This window comes from Macaca mulatta, chromosome 11 (assembly GCF_049350105.2).
Source record: "Macaca mulatta isolate MMU2019108-1 chromosome 11, T2T-MMU8v2.0, whole genome shotgun sequence".
In the NCBI taxonomy this organism is placed as follows: Eukaryota; Metazoa; Chordata; class Mammalia; order Primates; family Cercopithecidae; genus Macaca; species Macaca mulatta.
The window spans coordinates 37080687-37093878 of NC_133416.1; positions in this window are offsets into that span (position 1 = coordinate 37080687).

Here is a 13192-nt window from a genome sequence, read left to right on the forward strand (position 1 = left end):
TGACTTCAAACTATACTACAAGGCTACAGTAACCAACACCGCATGGTACTGGTACCAAAACAGAGATATAGACCAATGGAACAGAACAGATTCCTCAGAAATAATACCATACATCTACAGCCATCTGATCTTTGACAAACCTCAGAAAAACAAGAAATGGGGAAAGGATTCCCTATTTAATAAATGGTGCTGGGAAAATTGGCTAGCCATAAGTAGAAAGCTGAAACTGGATCCTTTCCTTACTCCTTATACGAAAATTAATTCAAGATGGATTAGAGACTTAAACGTTAGACCTAATACCATAAAAACCCTAGAAGAAAACCTAGGTAATACCATTCAGGACATAGGCATGAGCAAGGACTTCTTGTCTAAAACACCAGAAGCAATGGCAACAAAAGCCAAAATTGACAAATGGGATCTAATTAAACTAAAGAGCTTCTGCACAGCAAAAGAAACTACCATCAGAATGAACAGGCAACCTACAGAATGGGAGAAAATTTTTGCAATCTACTCATCTGACAAAGGGCTAATATCCAGAACCTACAAAGAACTCAAACAAATTTACAAGAAAAAAACAAACAACCCCTTCAAAAAGTGGGCTAAGCATGTGAACAGACAGTTCTCAAAAGAAGACATTCATACAGCCAACAGACACATGAAAAAATGCTCATCATCACTGGCCATCAGAGAAATGCAAATCAAAACCACAATGAGATACCATCTCACACCAGTTAGAATGGCAATCATTAAAAAGTCAGGAAACAACAGGTGCTGGAGAGGATGTGGAGAAATAGGAACACTTTTACACTGTTGGTGGTACTGTAAACTAGTTCAACCATTATGGAAAACAGTATGGCAATTCCTCAAGGATCTAGAACTAGAAGTACCATTTGACCCAGCCATCCCATTACTGGGGATATACCCAAAGGATTATAAATCATGCTGCTATAAAGAAACATGCACACGTATGTTTATTGTGGCACTATTCACAATAGCAAAGACTTGGAATCAACCCAAATGTCCATCAGTGACAGACTGGATGAAGAAAATGTGGTACATATACACCATGGAATACTATGCAGCCATAAAAAAGGATGAGTTTGTGTCCTTTGTAGGGACATGGATGCAGCTGGAAACCATCATTCTCAGCAAACTATCGCAAGAACAGAAAACAAAATAAAGACATATCAGACATAGGAAATGTATAAGAAGACTAAAGAGGTAAGAACTGAGCCTATATCGGAGGTACTAAGGACTACACTTGACTCTAACCCAACAAATCAGTAGTTAAGACCATATCCAAAAATGTAATTGAGAGTAATGCAATAATAGAAGCTATGTGAGAAATGAACTGTGTATTGTGAAACAAGAAAATAAATACATTTGGAAGTTAAAAAAAGAAAAAAGAAATTGCCATTGGCAGCTTCATTAATTAAGCACTTCATTAGTTTAAGTGAGAACTTGATACTTCAGGGAACATCACTCAGTGAAATTTCTCACTTAGAGTAGGTCCTAGTTAGCAAATCAAAACTGTGGCAATTCCCACCTAAATGTGAAAGTCAAGCTTGTCACTGTTTAATGAGGTGAAAACAGAGCTACAGTAAGCTAAGTAGACCTCAGTCCAAACCAAAAATACTTTATTAGTTTAGCTAAGGAAATACAGGCACCATACAAGCTGATCTTGTGACCAAAATAGTATTTGCCTAATTAGAACAGCTGAAAGTTCTTCAGAGCTCATGCTATGACTCTAAGTTGAGGTGCATGTAAAGTTATCTCTTTTCCATTATGTTTAACATATCACGTCTAAAAGCTTCTAGTGAATTGGTTTTCTTAAAATATTCTTAAAACCTTTAGGTGCTTCTTTCAGACAAAACCATATTATTATATTTTACTATATATATATATATATATATATATGATATGCATATATATAGTGGAGAAAAAAAGAAAGGGCAACTTGGGAGGGCAAGCTTGTACATTCCTTCTTAAAGACGATTTAGTTCATGGATATGTATCCTTCCAAATAAACTTGAGAGGGTCTTCATTAAGTTCTTCAAAAATCCAACAGAAAAGTTTATAATTGCACTTAACTTATAGATTAATTTGGGGAGAAGTGACATTTTTATAATATTGTCATTCCATCTAAGTGCATGGGATGTCACTCCATTTTTCCAGATTGTTTTCCATGTCCTTGATTAGAGCTTCAAATTTCCATGCCTAAAGTATTCGTGTATTTTTAGTTAACTTAGTGCCTGTATACATTATGGTCTTATTAAGATTATACTTACATAAAATTAAATTTTATGACTTATTTTTAAAACATATTTTGAAAAATATTTCTGAAGAGAGGATTGTAGGCTTTTTAAAAATAACATTTATGTTCAAGTAATGCATTGCAGTTACAGAAAATATTTATTCCCATATAACCCAAAAAAACCCAAATCATCTATTAACAATACATTTTCTCTTTTTAGCATTGTTTTCTGAAGTATAAGAGATTTATTGAAGTTTGAATAATTTGATCTGATGCATGCAAGACACAGATCTGGGAAATATCCTCTTTAGGTGAATTTAAAGAATTATCAACTTTTCAGTCTTCACCGATTTTGTTTTCCATTCTAGCATCTGTATTCCTTTTGCTTCTGACTTGAACTAGTAACCATTAGTGACTATAAACAATATATGAGAATTTAAATATTAAAAACTTTAAAATACTAATGCTACTCTTTAGCTGAGTGGTAACTTGGAACATCCAAGTCTTCAGCATGCCACCTCCTCTCCTCTGATCTTGACTTCCTTCCAACTCATGGTGTACATTCAGTCAATACAGAGACTTCTGCATTGTTCCAATTTAAAATGGTACAAACTTATTAGCAACTTGTTTATTTGTTCATTTTTATTACCAGAAATTAAGTAGATGCTATTGTCACCTTTAATTCATGAACCAATGGGAACCCCTTTTTACACCCTTGTGGATTTATGAATCACCAAGTGAAAACTCTAAGGCTTCCGGATGTTCATAGGCATGACTCTGCATGTTAGGGCCCTTGAGTCTGCTAAAGACAGTGCTTAGGTTTGGGCCTCGGGTGGGAAACAGGTGCCTTGACTATCGTGAATTTTCCAACTCAGTATTTGTAATTCAATTAGCAAAATCCCTCCAATTAGTACAATTTAGAATTTGGGCACTATAAAAGTGATACATTCACATTGCAAGGAGATTGCAAAATGAAAGCTTTATATTATTTGGTTTGTGAGATAAATGACGTGTTTATTATTATTAATTATGTTAACAATAGCAACTTTTCAAGAAGTCAAGAATGCACAGGGAGGTAATGGGTTCCATATATATATATTGAATATCTAGATCAATCTTGAATATTGGTGGTACTAGATATGGCAAAAGGCTCTTATCTAATTTGAGTGCTACAAAAGTAGAAGGTAAAAAATAGACAGTAGAAGAAGTAAATGTACCTTGAAGTATATAGTTCTAATTGAATATTGCTAAATAAGTACTATTAAACCTTGCTTACATAGAGCTAAAAATCTAGGCATTTGTTTATTGTCCATCCTTTTCAAACTATTCTTCATGGTTATTAATCTTGTGAGTACATTTTCTCTTCCAGGAATGGCCTGCAAGTGTATTAGTACGTTTTCACACTGCTATAAAGCAATACCGGAGACTGAGTAATTTACAAAGGAAAGAGGTTTAATGGACTCAGAGTTCTACATAGCTGGGGAGGCCTCAGGAAACTTACATAAAATGGAAGATGAAGGGGAAGCAGGCACCTTCTTCACAAGGTGGCAGGAGAGAGAAGCATGAGTTAAGGAGAAACTACCGAACACTTATAGAGTCATCAGATTCCATGAGGCTCACTCACTATTATGAGAACAGCATGGGGGAGAGCACCCTCATAATTCAATCACCTCCCACCAGGTCCCTCCCTCAATGCAAGGGAATTACAATTCAAGGTGAGATTTGGGTGGGAACCCAGAGCTAAATCATATCAACAAGATACCAAGGAAACTTCAGAACTAAGAAATTCTATAAAGAAAAGAACTCTCTCATCTGTCTCCTCTCCTCTCCTTCTTTCCCATTTCTCTCCACTCTTTCCTTATCCCATCCCACCCTCTCCCTTCTCATCTCTCCCTTCCTGTCTCTCTGTCACCCCTAAAAAGAAAAAAAAAAATAACTAATTAATGTCTAGCTTTTGAGGCTTCATTATTTTCTGAAAATCCTAACATAATAAACTAAAAAAAAAATGTTTAAGTGATGGGCTCTAATACCACAAAATGACGAGGATGTTTAGCAACAACAACATGTTATTGATATTAAGAATTTTTTTCTATACCTCTTAGCAATTTGCATGTCTTTTTATAAGATATACCTATTCAGGCCTTTTTCTCATTTTTATTTTTATTTTTTGATTATTTTTTTATTATTATTTTTTAATTTATTTATTATTATTATACTTTAAGTTGTAGGATACATGTGCATAACGTGCAGGTTTGTTACATATGTATACTTGTGCCATGTTGGTGTGCTGCACCCATCACCTCGTCATTTACATCAGGTATAAATCCCAATGCAATCCCTCCCCCCTCCCCCCTCCCCATGATAGGCCCCGGTGTGTGATGTTCCCCTTCCCGAGTCCAAGTGATCTCATTGTTCAGTTCCCACCTATGAGTGAGAACATGCGGTGTTTGGTTTTCTGTTCTTGCGATAGTTTGCTGAGAATGATGGTTTCCAGCTGCATCCATGTCCCTACAAAGGACACAAACTTATCCTTTTTTATGGCTGCATAGTATTCCATGGTGTATATGTGCCACATTTTCTTCATCCAGTCTGTCACTGATGGACATTTGGGTTGATTCCAAGTCTTTGCTATTGTGAATAGTGTCGCAATAAACATACGTGTGCATGTGTCTTTATAGCAGCATAATTTATAATCCTTTGAGTATATACCCAGTAATGGGATGGCTGGGTCATATGGTACATCTAGTTCTAGATCCTTGAGGAATAGCCCTACTGTTTTCCATAATGGTTGAACTAGTTTACAATCCCACCAACAGTGTAAAAGTGTTCCTATTTCTCCACATCCTCTCCAGCACCTGTTGTTTCCTGATTTTTGAATGATCGCCATTCTAACTGGTGTGAGATGGTATCTCATTGTGGTTTTGATTTGCATTTCTCTGATGGCCAGTGATGATGAGCATTTTTTCATGTGTCTGTTGGCTGTATGAATGTCTTCTTTTGAGAAATGTCTGTTCATATCCTTTGCCCACTTTTTCATGGGGTTGTTTGTTTTTTTCTTGTAAATTTGTTTGAGTTCTTTGTAGGTTCTGGATATTAGCCCTTTGTCAGATGAGTAGATTGCAAAAATTTTCTCCCATTCTGTAGGTTGCCTGTTCACTCTGGTGGTAGTTTCTTTTGCTGTGCAGAAGCTCTTTAGTTTAATTAGATCCCATTTGTCAATTTTGGTTTTTGCTGCTGTTGCTTTTGGTGTTTTAGACATGAAGTCTTTGCCCATGCCTATGTCCTGAATGGTACTACTTAGGTTTTCCTCTAGGATTTTTATGGTATTAGGTCTAACATGTAAGTCTCTAATCCATCTTGAATTAATTTTTGTATAAGGAGTAAGGAAAGGATCCAGTTTCAGCTTTCTACTTATGGCTAGCCAATTTTCCCAGCACCATTTATTAAATAGGGAATCCTTTCCCCATTTCTTGTTTCTCTTAGGTTTGTCAAAGATCAGATGGCTGTAGATGTATGGTATTATTTCTGAGGACTCTGTTCTGTTCCATTGGTCTATATCTCTGTTTTGGTACCAGTACCATGCTGTTTTGGTTACTGTAGTCTTGTAGTATAGTTTGAAGTCAGGTAGCGTGATGCCTCCAGCTTTGTTCTTTTGACTTAAGATTGTCTTGGAGATGCGGGCTCTTTTTTGGTTCCATATGAACTTTAAAGCAGTTTTTTTCCAATTCTGTGAAGAAAGTAATTGGTAGCTTGATGGGGATGGCATTGAATCTATAAATTACCTTGGGCAGTATGGCCATTTTCACAATATTAATTCTTCCTATCCATGAGCATGGTATGTTCTTCCATTTGTTTGTGTCCTCTTTGATTTCACTGAGCAGTGGTTTGTAGTTCTCCTTGAAGAGGTCCTTTACATCGCTTGTAAGTTGGATTCCTAGGTATTTTATTCTCTTTGAAGCAATTGTGAATGGAAGTTCATTCCTGATTTGGCTCTCTGTTTGTCTGTTACTGGTGTATAAGAATGCTTGTGATTTTTGCACATTAATTTTGTATCCTGAGACTTTGCTGAAGTTGCTTATCAGCTTAAGGAGATTTTGGGCTGAGACAATGGGGTTTTCTAAATATACAATCATGTCAACCGCAAAGAGGGACAATTTGATTTCTTCTTTTCCTAACTGAATACCCTTGATTTCTTTCTCTTGCCTGATTGCCCTAGCCAGATCTTCCAACACTATGTTGAATAGGAGTGGTGAGAGAGGGCATCCCTGTCTTGTGCCAGTTTTCAAAGGGAATTTTTCCAGTTTTTGCCCATTCAGTATGATATTGGCTGTGGGTTTGTCATAAATAGTTCTTATTATTTTCAGGTACGTTCCATCAATACCGAATTTATCGAGCGTTTTTAGCATGAAGGGCTGTTGAATTTTGTCAAAAGACTTTTCTGCATCTATTGAGATAATCATGGGTTCTTGTCTTTGGTTCTGTTTATATGCTGGATTATGTTTATTGATTTGCGAATGTTGAACCAACCTTGCATCCCAGGGATGAAGCCCACTTGATCATGGTGGATAAGCTTTTTGATGTGTTGCTGAATCCGGTTTGCCAGTATTTTATTGACGATTTTTGCATCGATGTTCATCAGGGATATTGGTCTAAAATTCTCTTTTTTTGTTGTGTCTCTGCCAGGCTTTGGTATCAGGATGATGTTGGCCTCATAAAATGAGTTAGGGAGGATTCCCTCTTTTTCTATTGATTGGAATAGTTTCAGAAGGAATGGTACCAACTCCTCCTTGTACCTCTGGTGGAATTCAGCTGTGAATCCATCTGGTCCTGGACTTTTTTTGGTTGGTAGGCTATTAATTATTGCCTCAATTTCAGAGCCTACTATTGGTCTATTCAGGGATTCAACTTCTTCCTGGTTTAGTCTTGGAAGAGTGTAAGTGTCCAGGAAATTATCCATTTCTTCTAGATTTTCCAGTTTATTTGCGTAGAGGTGTTTATAGTATTCTCTGATGGTAGTTTGTTTTTCTGTGGGGTCGGTGGTGATATCCCCTTTATCATTTTTAATTGCGTCGGTTTGATTCTTCTCTCGTTTCTTCTTTATTAGTCTTGCTAGTGGTCTGTCGATTTTGTTGATCTTTTCAAAAAACCAACTCCTGGATTTATTGATTTTTTGGAGGGTTTTTTGTGTCTCTATCTCCTTCAGTTCTGCTCTGATCTTAGTTATTTCTTGCCTTCTGCTAGCTTTTGAATGTGTTTGCTCTTGCTTCTCTATTTCTTTTAATTGCGATGTTAGAGTGTCAATTTTAGATCTTTCCTGCTTTCTCTTGTGGGCATTTAGTGCTATATATTTCCCTCTACACACTGCTTTAAATGTGTCCCAGAGATTCTGGTATGTTGTATCTTTGTTCTGTTCTCATTGGTTTCAAAGAACATCTTTATTTCTGCCTTCATTTCGTTATGTACCCAGTAGTCAATCAGGTGCAGGTTGTTCAGTTTCCATGTAGTTGAGCGGTTTTGATTGAGTTTCTTAGTCCTGAGTTCTAGTTTGATTGCACTGTGGTCTGAGAGACAGTTTGTTATAATTTCTGTTCTTGTACATTTGCTGAGGAGTGCCTTACTTCCAATTACGTGGTCAATTTTGGAGTAAGTACGATGTGGTGCTGAGAAGAATGTATATTCTGTTGATTTGGGGTGGAGAGTTCTATAGATGTCTATTAGGTCTGCTTGCTGCAGAGATGAGTTCAATTCCTGCATATCCTTGTTAACTTTCTGCCTCGTTGATCTGTCTAATGTTGACAGTGGAGTGTTGAAGTCTCCCATTATTATTGTATGGGAGTCTAAGTCTCTTTGTAAGTCTCTAACGACTTGCTTTATGAATCTGGGTGCTCCTGTATTGGGTGCATATATATTTAGGATAGTTAGCTCTTCCTGTTGAATTGATCCCTTTACCATTATGTAATGGCCTTCTTTGTCTCTTTTGATCTTTGATTGTTTAAAGTCTGTTTTATCAGAGACTAGTATTGCAACCCCCGCTTTTTTTTGTTCTCCATTTGCTTGGTAAATCTTCCTCCATCCCTTTATTTTGAGCCAATGTATGTCTCTGCGTGTGAGATGGGTCTCCTGAATACAGCAGACTGATGGGTCTTGACTCTTTATCCAGTTTGCCAGTCTGTGTCTTTTAATTGGAACATTTAGTCCATTTACATTTAAGGTTAAGATTGTTATGTGTGAACTTGATCCTGCCATTATGATATTAACTGGTTATTTTGCTCGTTAGTTGATGCAGTTTCTTCCTAGCCTCGATGGTCTTTACATTTTGGCATGTTTTTGCAATGGCTGGTACCGGTTGTTGCTTTCCATGTTGAGTGCTTCCTTCAGGGTCTCTTGTAAGGCAGGCCTAGTGGTGACAAAATCTCTAAGCATTTGCTTATCTGTAAAGGATTTTATTTCTCCTTCACTTATGAAACTTAGTTTGGCTGGATATGAAATTCTGGGTTGAAAATTCTTTTCTTTAAGAATGTTGAATATTGGCCCCCACTGTCTTCTGGCTTGGAGAGTTTCTGCTGAGAGATCTGCTGTTAGTCTGATGGGCTTCCCTTTGTCGGTAACCCGACCGTTCTCTCTGGCTGCCCTTAAGATTTTTTCCTTCATTTCAACTTTGGTGAATCTGGCAATTATGTGTCTAGAGTTGCTCTTCTTGAGGAGTATCTTTGTGGCGTTCTCTGTATTTCCTGAATTTGAATGTTGGCCTGCCATACTAGGTTGGGGAAGTTCTCCTGGATGATATCCTGAAGAGTGTTTTCCAACTTGGTTCCATTTTCCCCCTCACTTTCAGGCACCCCAATCAGACGTAGATTTGGTCTTTTTACATAATCCCATACTTCTTGCAGGCTTTGTTCATTTCTTTTTCTTCTTTTTTCTTTTGGTTTCTCTTCTCGCTTCATTTCATTCATTTGATCCTCAATCGCTGATACTCTTTCTTCCAGTTGATCGAGTTGGTTACTGAAGCTTGTGCATTTGTCACGTATTTCTCGTGTCATGGTTTTCATCTCTTTCATTTCGTTTATGACCTTCTCTGCATTAATTACTCTAGCCATCAATTCTTCCACTTTTTTTTCAAGATTTTTAGTTTCTTTGCGCTGGGTACGTAATTCCTCCTTTAGCTCTGAGAAATTTGATGGACTGAAGCCTTCTTCTCTCATCTCGTCAAAGTCATTCTCCGTCCAGCTTTCATCCATTGCTGGCGATGAGCTGCGCTCCTTTGCCGGGGGAGATGCACTGTTATTTTTTGAATTTCCAGCTTTTCTGCCCTGCTTTTTCCCCATTTTTGTGGTCTTATCTGCCTCTGGTCTTTGATGATGGTGATGTACTGATGGGGTTTTGGTGTAGGTGTCCTTCCTGTTTGATAGTTTTCCTTCTAACAGTCAGGACTCTCAGCTGTAGGTCTGTTGGAGATTGCTTGAGGTCCACTCCAGACCCTGTTTGCCTGGGTATCAGCAGCAGAGGCTGCAGAAGATAGAATATTTCTGAACAGCGAGTGTACCTGTCTGATTCTTGCTTTGGAAGCTTCCTCTCAGGGGTGTACTCCACCCTGTGAGGTGTGGGGTGTCAGACTGCCCCTAGTGGGGGATGTCTCCCAGTTAGGCTACTCAGGGGTCAGGGACCCACTTGAGCAGGCATTCTGTCCCTTCTCAGATCTCAACCTCCGTGTTGGGAGATCCACTGCTCTCTTCAAAGCTGTCAGACAGAGTCGTTTGCATCTGCAGAGCTTTCTGCTGCGTTTGTTATTGTTTACTGTGCCCTGTCCCCGGAGGTGGAGTCTACAGAGACAGGCAGGTTTCCTTGAGCTGCTGTGAGCTCCACCCAGTTCGAGCCTCCCAGCAGCTTTGTTTACCTACTTAAGCCTCAGCAATGGCGGACGCCCCTCCCCCAGCCTCGCTGCTGCTTTGCTGGTAGATCACAAACTGCTGTGCTAGCAATGAGGGAGGCTCCGTGGGTGTGGGACCCTCCCGGCCAGGTGTGGGATATGATCTCCTGATGTGCCCGTTTGCTTAAAGCGCAGTATTGGGGTGGGAGTTACCCTATTTTCCAGGTGTTGTGTGTCTCAGTTCCACTGGCTAGGAAAAGGGATTCCCTTCCCCCTTGCACTTCCCAGGTGAGGCAATGCCTCGCCCTGCTTCAGCTCTCGCTGGTCGGGCTGCAGCAGCTGATCAGCACCGATAGTCCAGCACTCCCCAGTGAGATGAACCCAGTACCTCGGTTGAAAATGCAGAAATCACCGGTCTTCTGTGTCGCTCGCACTGGGTGTTGGAGACTGGAGCTGTTCCTGTTCGGCCATCTTGCTGCTAAGCTTTCATTTTTAAAATTATTATTTTTTCTTTTTTTTTAAAGACCAAGTCTTGCTATATCACCCAGGCTACAGTGCAGTGGTGCGATCTCGGCTCACTGCAACCTCCACCTCCCGGGCTCAAGCAATTCTCTTGCCACAGCCTCCCCAAGTAGCTGGGATTACAGGCACCTGCTACTGCACTCGGCTAATTTTTGTATTTTTAGTAGAGACGGGGTTTCACCACCCTGTGATCCACCCGCCTTGGCTTCCCAATGTGCTGGGATTACGGGAGTGAGCCACCGTGCCCCGCCTAAAATCAAATTATTTGCTGTTTGCTGTTGCATTGTTTGAAGTCCTTTTATATTCTGGATATTAATTTCTCTTAGGCAAACGCATTGTTTGCAAATATTTTCTCCTATTTTTAGGTTGTCTCTTCAATCTCTTGATTGTTTCCTTTGTTGTACAGAGACTTTTTCATTTAATGTAATTCCATTTGTCTGTGTTTTCTTTTGTTGCCTGTGCTTTCGAATTCTTATCCAAAAAATCCTTACCCAGATCAATATCATGAAGCATTACCTGTATGTTTATGTTTTCTTCTAGTAGTTTTATAGTTTTTGGATCATAAATTTATATCTTTAATCCATTTTGAGTTGATTTTTGTAGATTATGAGATATAGGGATCTAGCTTCATTCTTTTACAGGTGGATATTTAGTTTTTTTTAGCAACACTTATCGAAGAGACTGTCTTTTCCTCAATGTGTGTTCTTGGTGCCTTGTCAAAAATCAGTTGGCTATAAGTGAGTGTGTTTATTTCTGAGTTTTCTCTCCTATTCCATTTGTCCATGTGTCTATTTTTATGTTTATAGCAGGATGTTTGGTTACTATAGCTTTGTAGTGCATTTTGACATCAGGTAGTGTGATGCCTCCAATTTTTTATCCTTTTGCCCAACATTACTTTGGCAATTTGGAGTCTTTTGTGTTTTCATATAAATTTTAGGATTGTTTTTTCTATTTCCATGAAGAATGTCATTGGTATTTTGATAGATATTGCATTAAATCTGTAGATTATTTGAGTGATATGGACATTTTAGCAATATTAATTTTTTCAATTCTTGTACATAAAATATCTTTTCATTTATTTGTGCCCTATTCAATTTCTTCCATCAATGTTTTATAGTTTTCATTGTAGAGATCTTTCACCTCCTTGGTTGAATTTACTCCTATGTATTTTTTATAGGTGTTATAAATGGGATTGCCTTCTTGCTTTCTTTTTCATATAGTTCACTTTTGGTGTATAAAATGCTACTGATTTCTATATGTTGATTTTGTATCCTGTACCTTTATCAAATTTGTTAGTTCTAATAGTTTTTGGAAGAGTCTTTTGGGTTTCTTTTTTTTATTATAAGATTATGTTGTCTGCAAATAGGGACAATCTGACTTCCTCCTTTCCAATTTGGATGCCCTTTGTTTCTTTCTCTTGTCTAATTGCTTTGGCTAGGGATCCCAGTACCATGTTGAATGAAAGTGGTAAAAGTAGGTATCTTTGTCTTGTTCTAGATCTTAGAGGTAGAGTTTTCAACTTTTCCCTGTACGGTATGATGTTAGCTATGGTACTGTGTTGAGGTACATTTTTTTCTACACCTAATTTTTTGAGAGTTCTTATCATAAAGGGAGAGTGAATTTTCCCAAATGCTTTTTCCATGCGTATTGAAATAACCACATGGGTTTTGTGTTTGATTTTGTTAATGTGATATATCAAGTTTATTGGTTTCCTTTTTTTTTTTTTTTTTGAGACAGAGTTTCACTCTTGTTGTCCAGGCTAGAGTGCACCACCACACCCACCTAATTTTGTATTTTTAGTAGAGATGGGGTTTCTCCATGTTGGTCAGACTGGTCTCAAACTCCCCACCTCAGGTGATCTACCCTCCTTGGTCTCCCAGAGTGCTGGGATTACAGGCATGAGCCACCCCACCTGGCCAGGTTTCCATATTCTCAAATCATTCTTGCATACCTGGGATGAATCCTACTTGATCATGGTTAATGGCATTTTTAATGTGCTGTTGAATTTGGCTTGCTAATATTTTGTTGAGATTTTTGCATCTATGTGCATCAGGGATATTGGCCTGTAGGTTTCTTCTTTGGTTGTGTCCTTGTCTAATTTTGTATTAGGGTAATACTGTCCTCATAGATTGAGTTTGGAAGTATTCCCTCCTCTTCAATTTTTGGAATAGTTTACAGAGTGTTGGTATTAGATTGTTAAATGTTTGAGACAATGTGGCAGTGAAGGCATCAGGTCCTGGGCTTTTCTTTGATGGGAGGTATTTTATTGCTTATTCAGTTTTGTTACTGGATATTGATCTGTTCAGATTGTTCTTCTTTAAATGTTTGATAGAATTCAGCAGTGATGGCATCAGGTCCTGGAGTTTTCTTTGATGGGAGACATTTCACTACTGATTCAATTTTGTTACTTGACATTGATCTGTTAAGATTTTCTGTTTCTTCGTGATTCAGTTTTGGTAGATTGTATGTATCTAGGAATTTATCCATTTCTTCTAGGTTTTCCAGTTTATTGGCTTATAGTTGTTCATGGTAGGGCATCTCGATGGTGA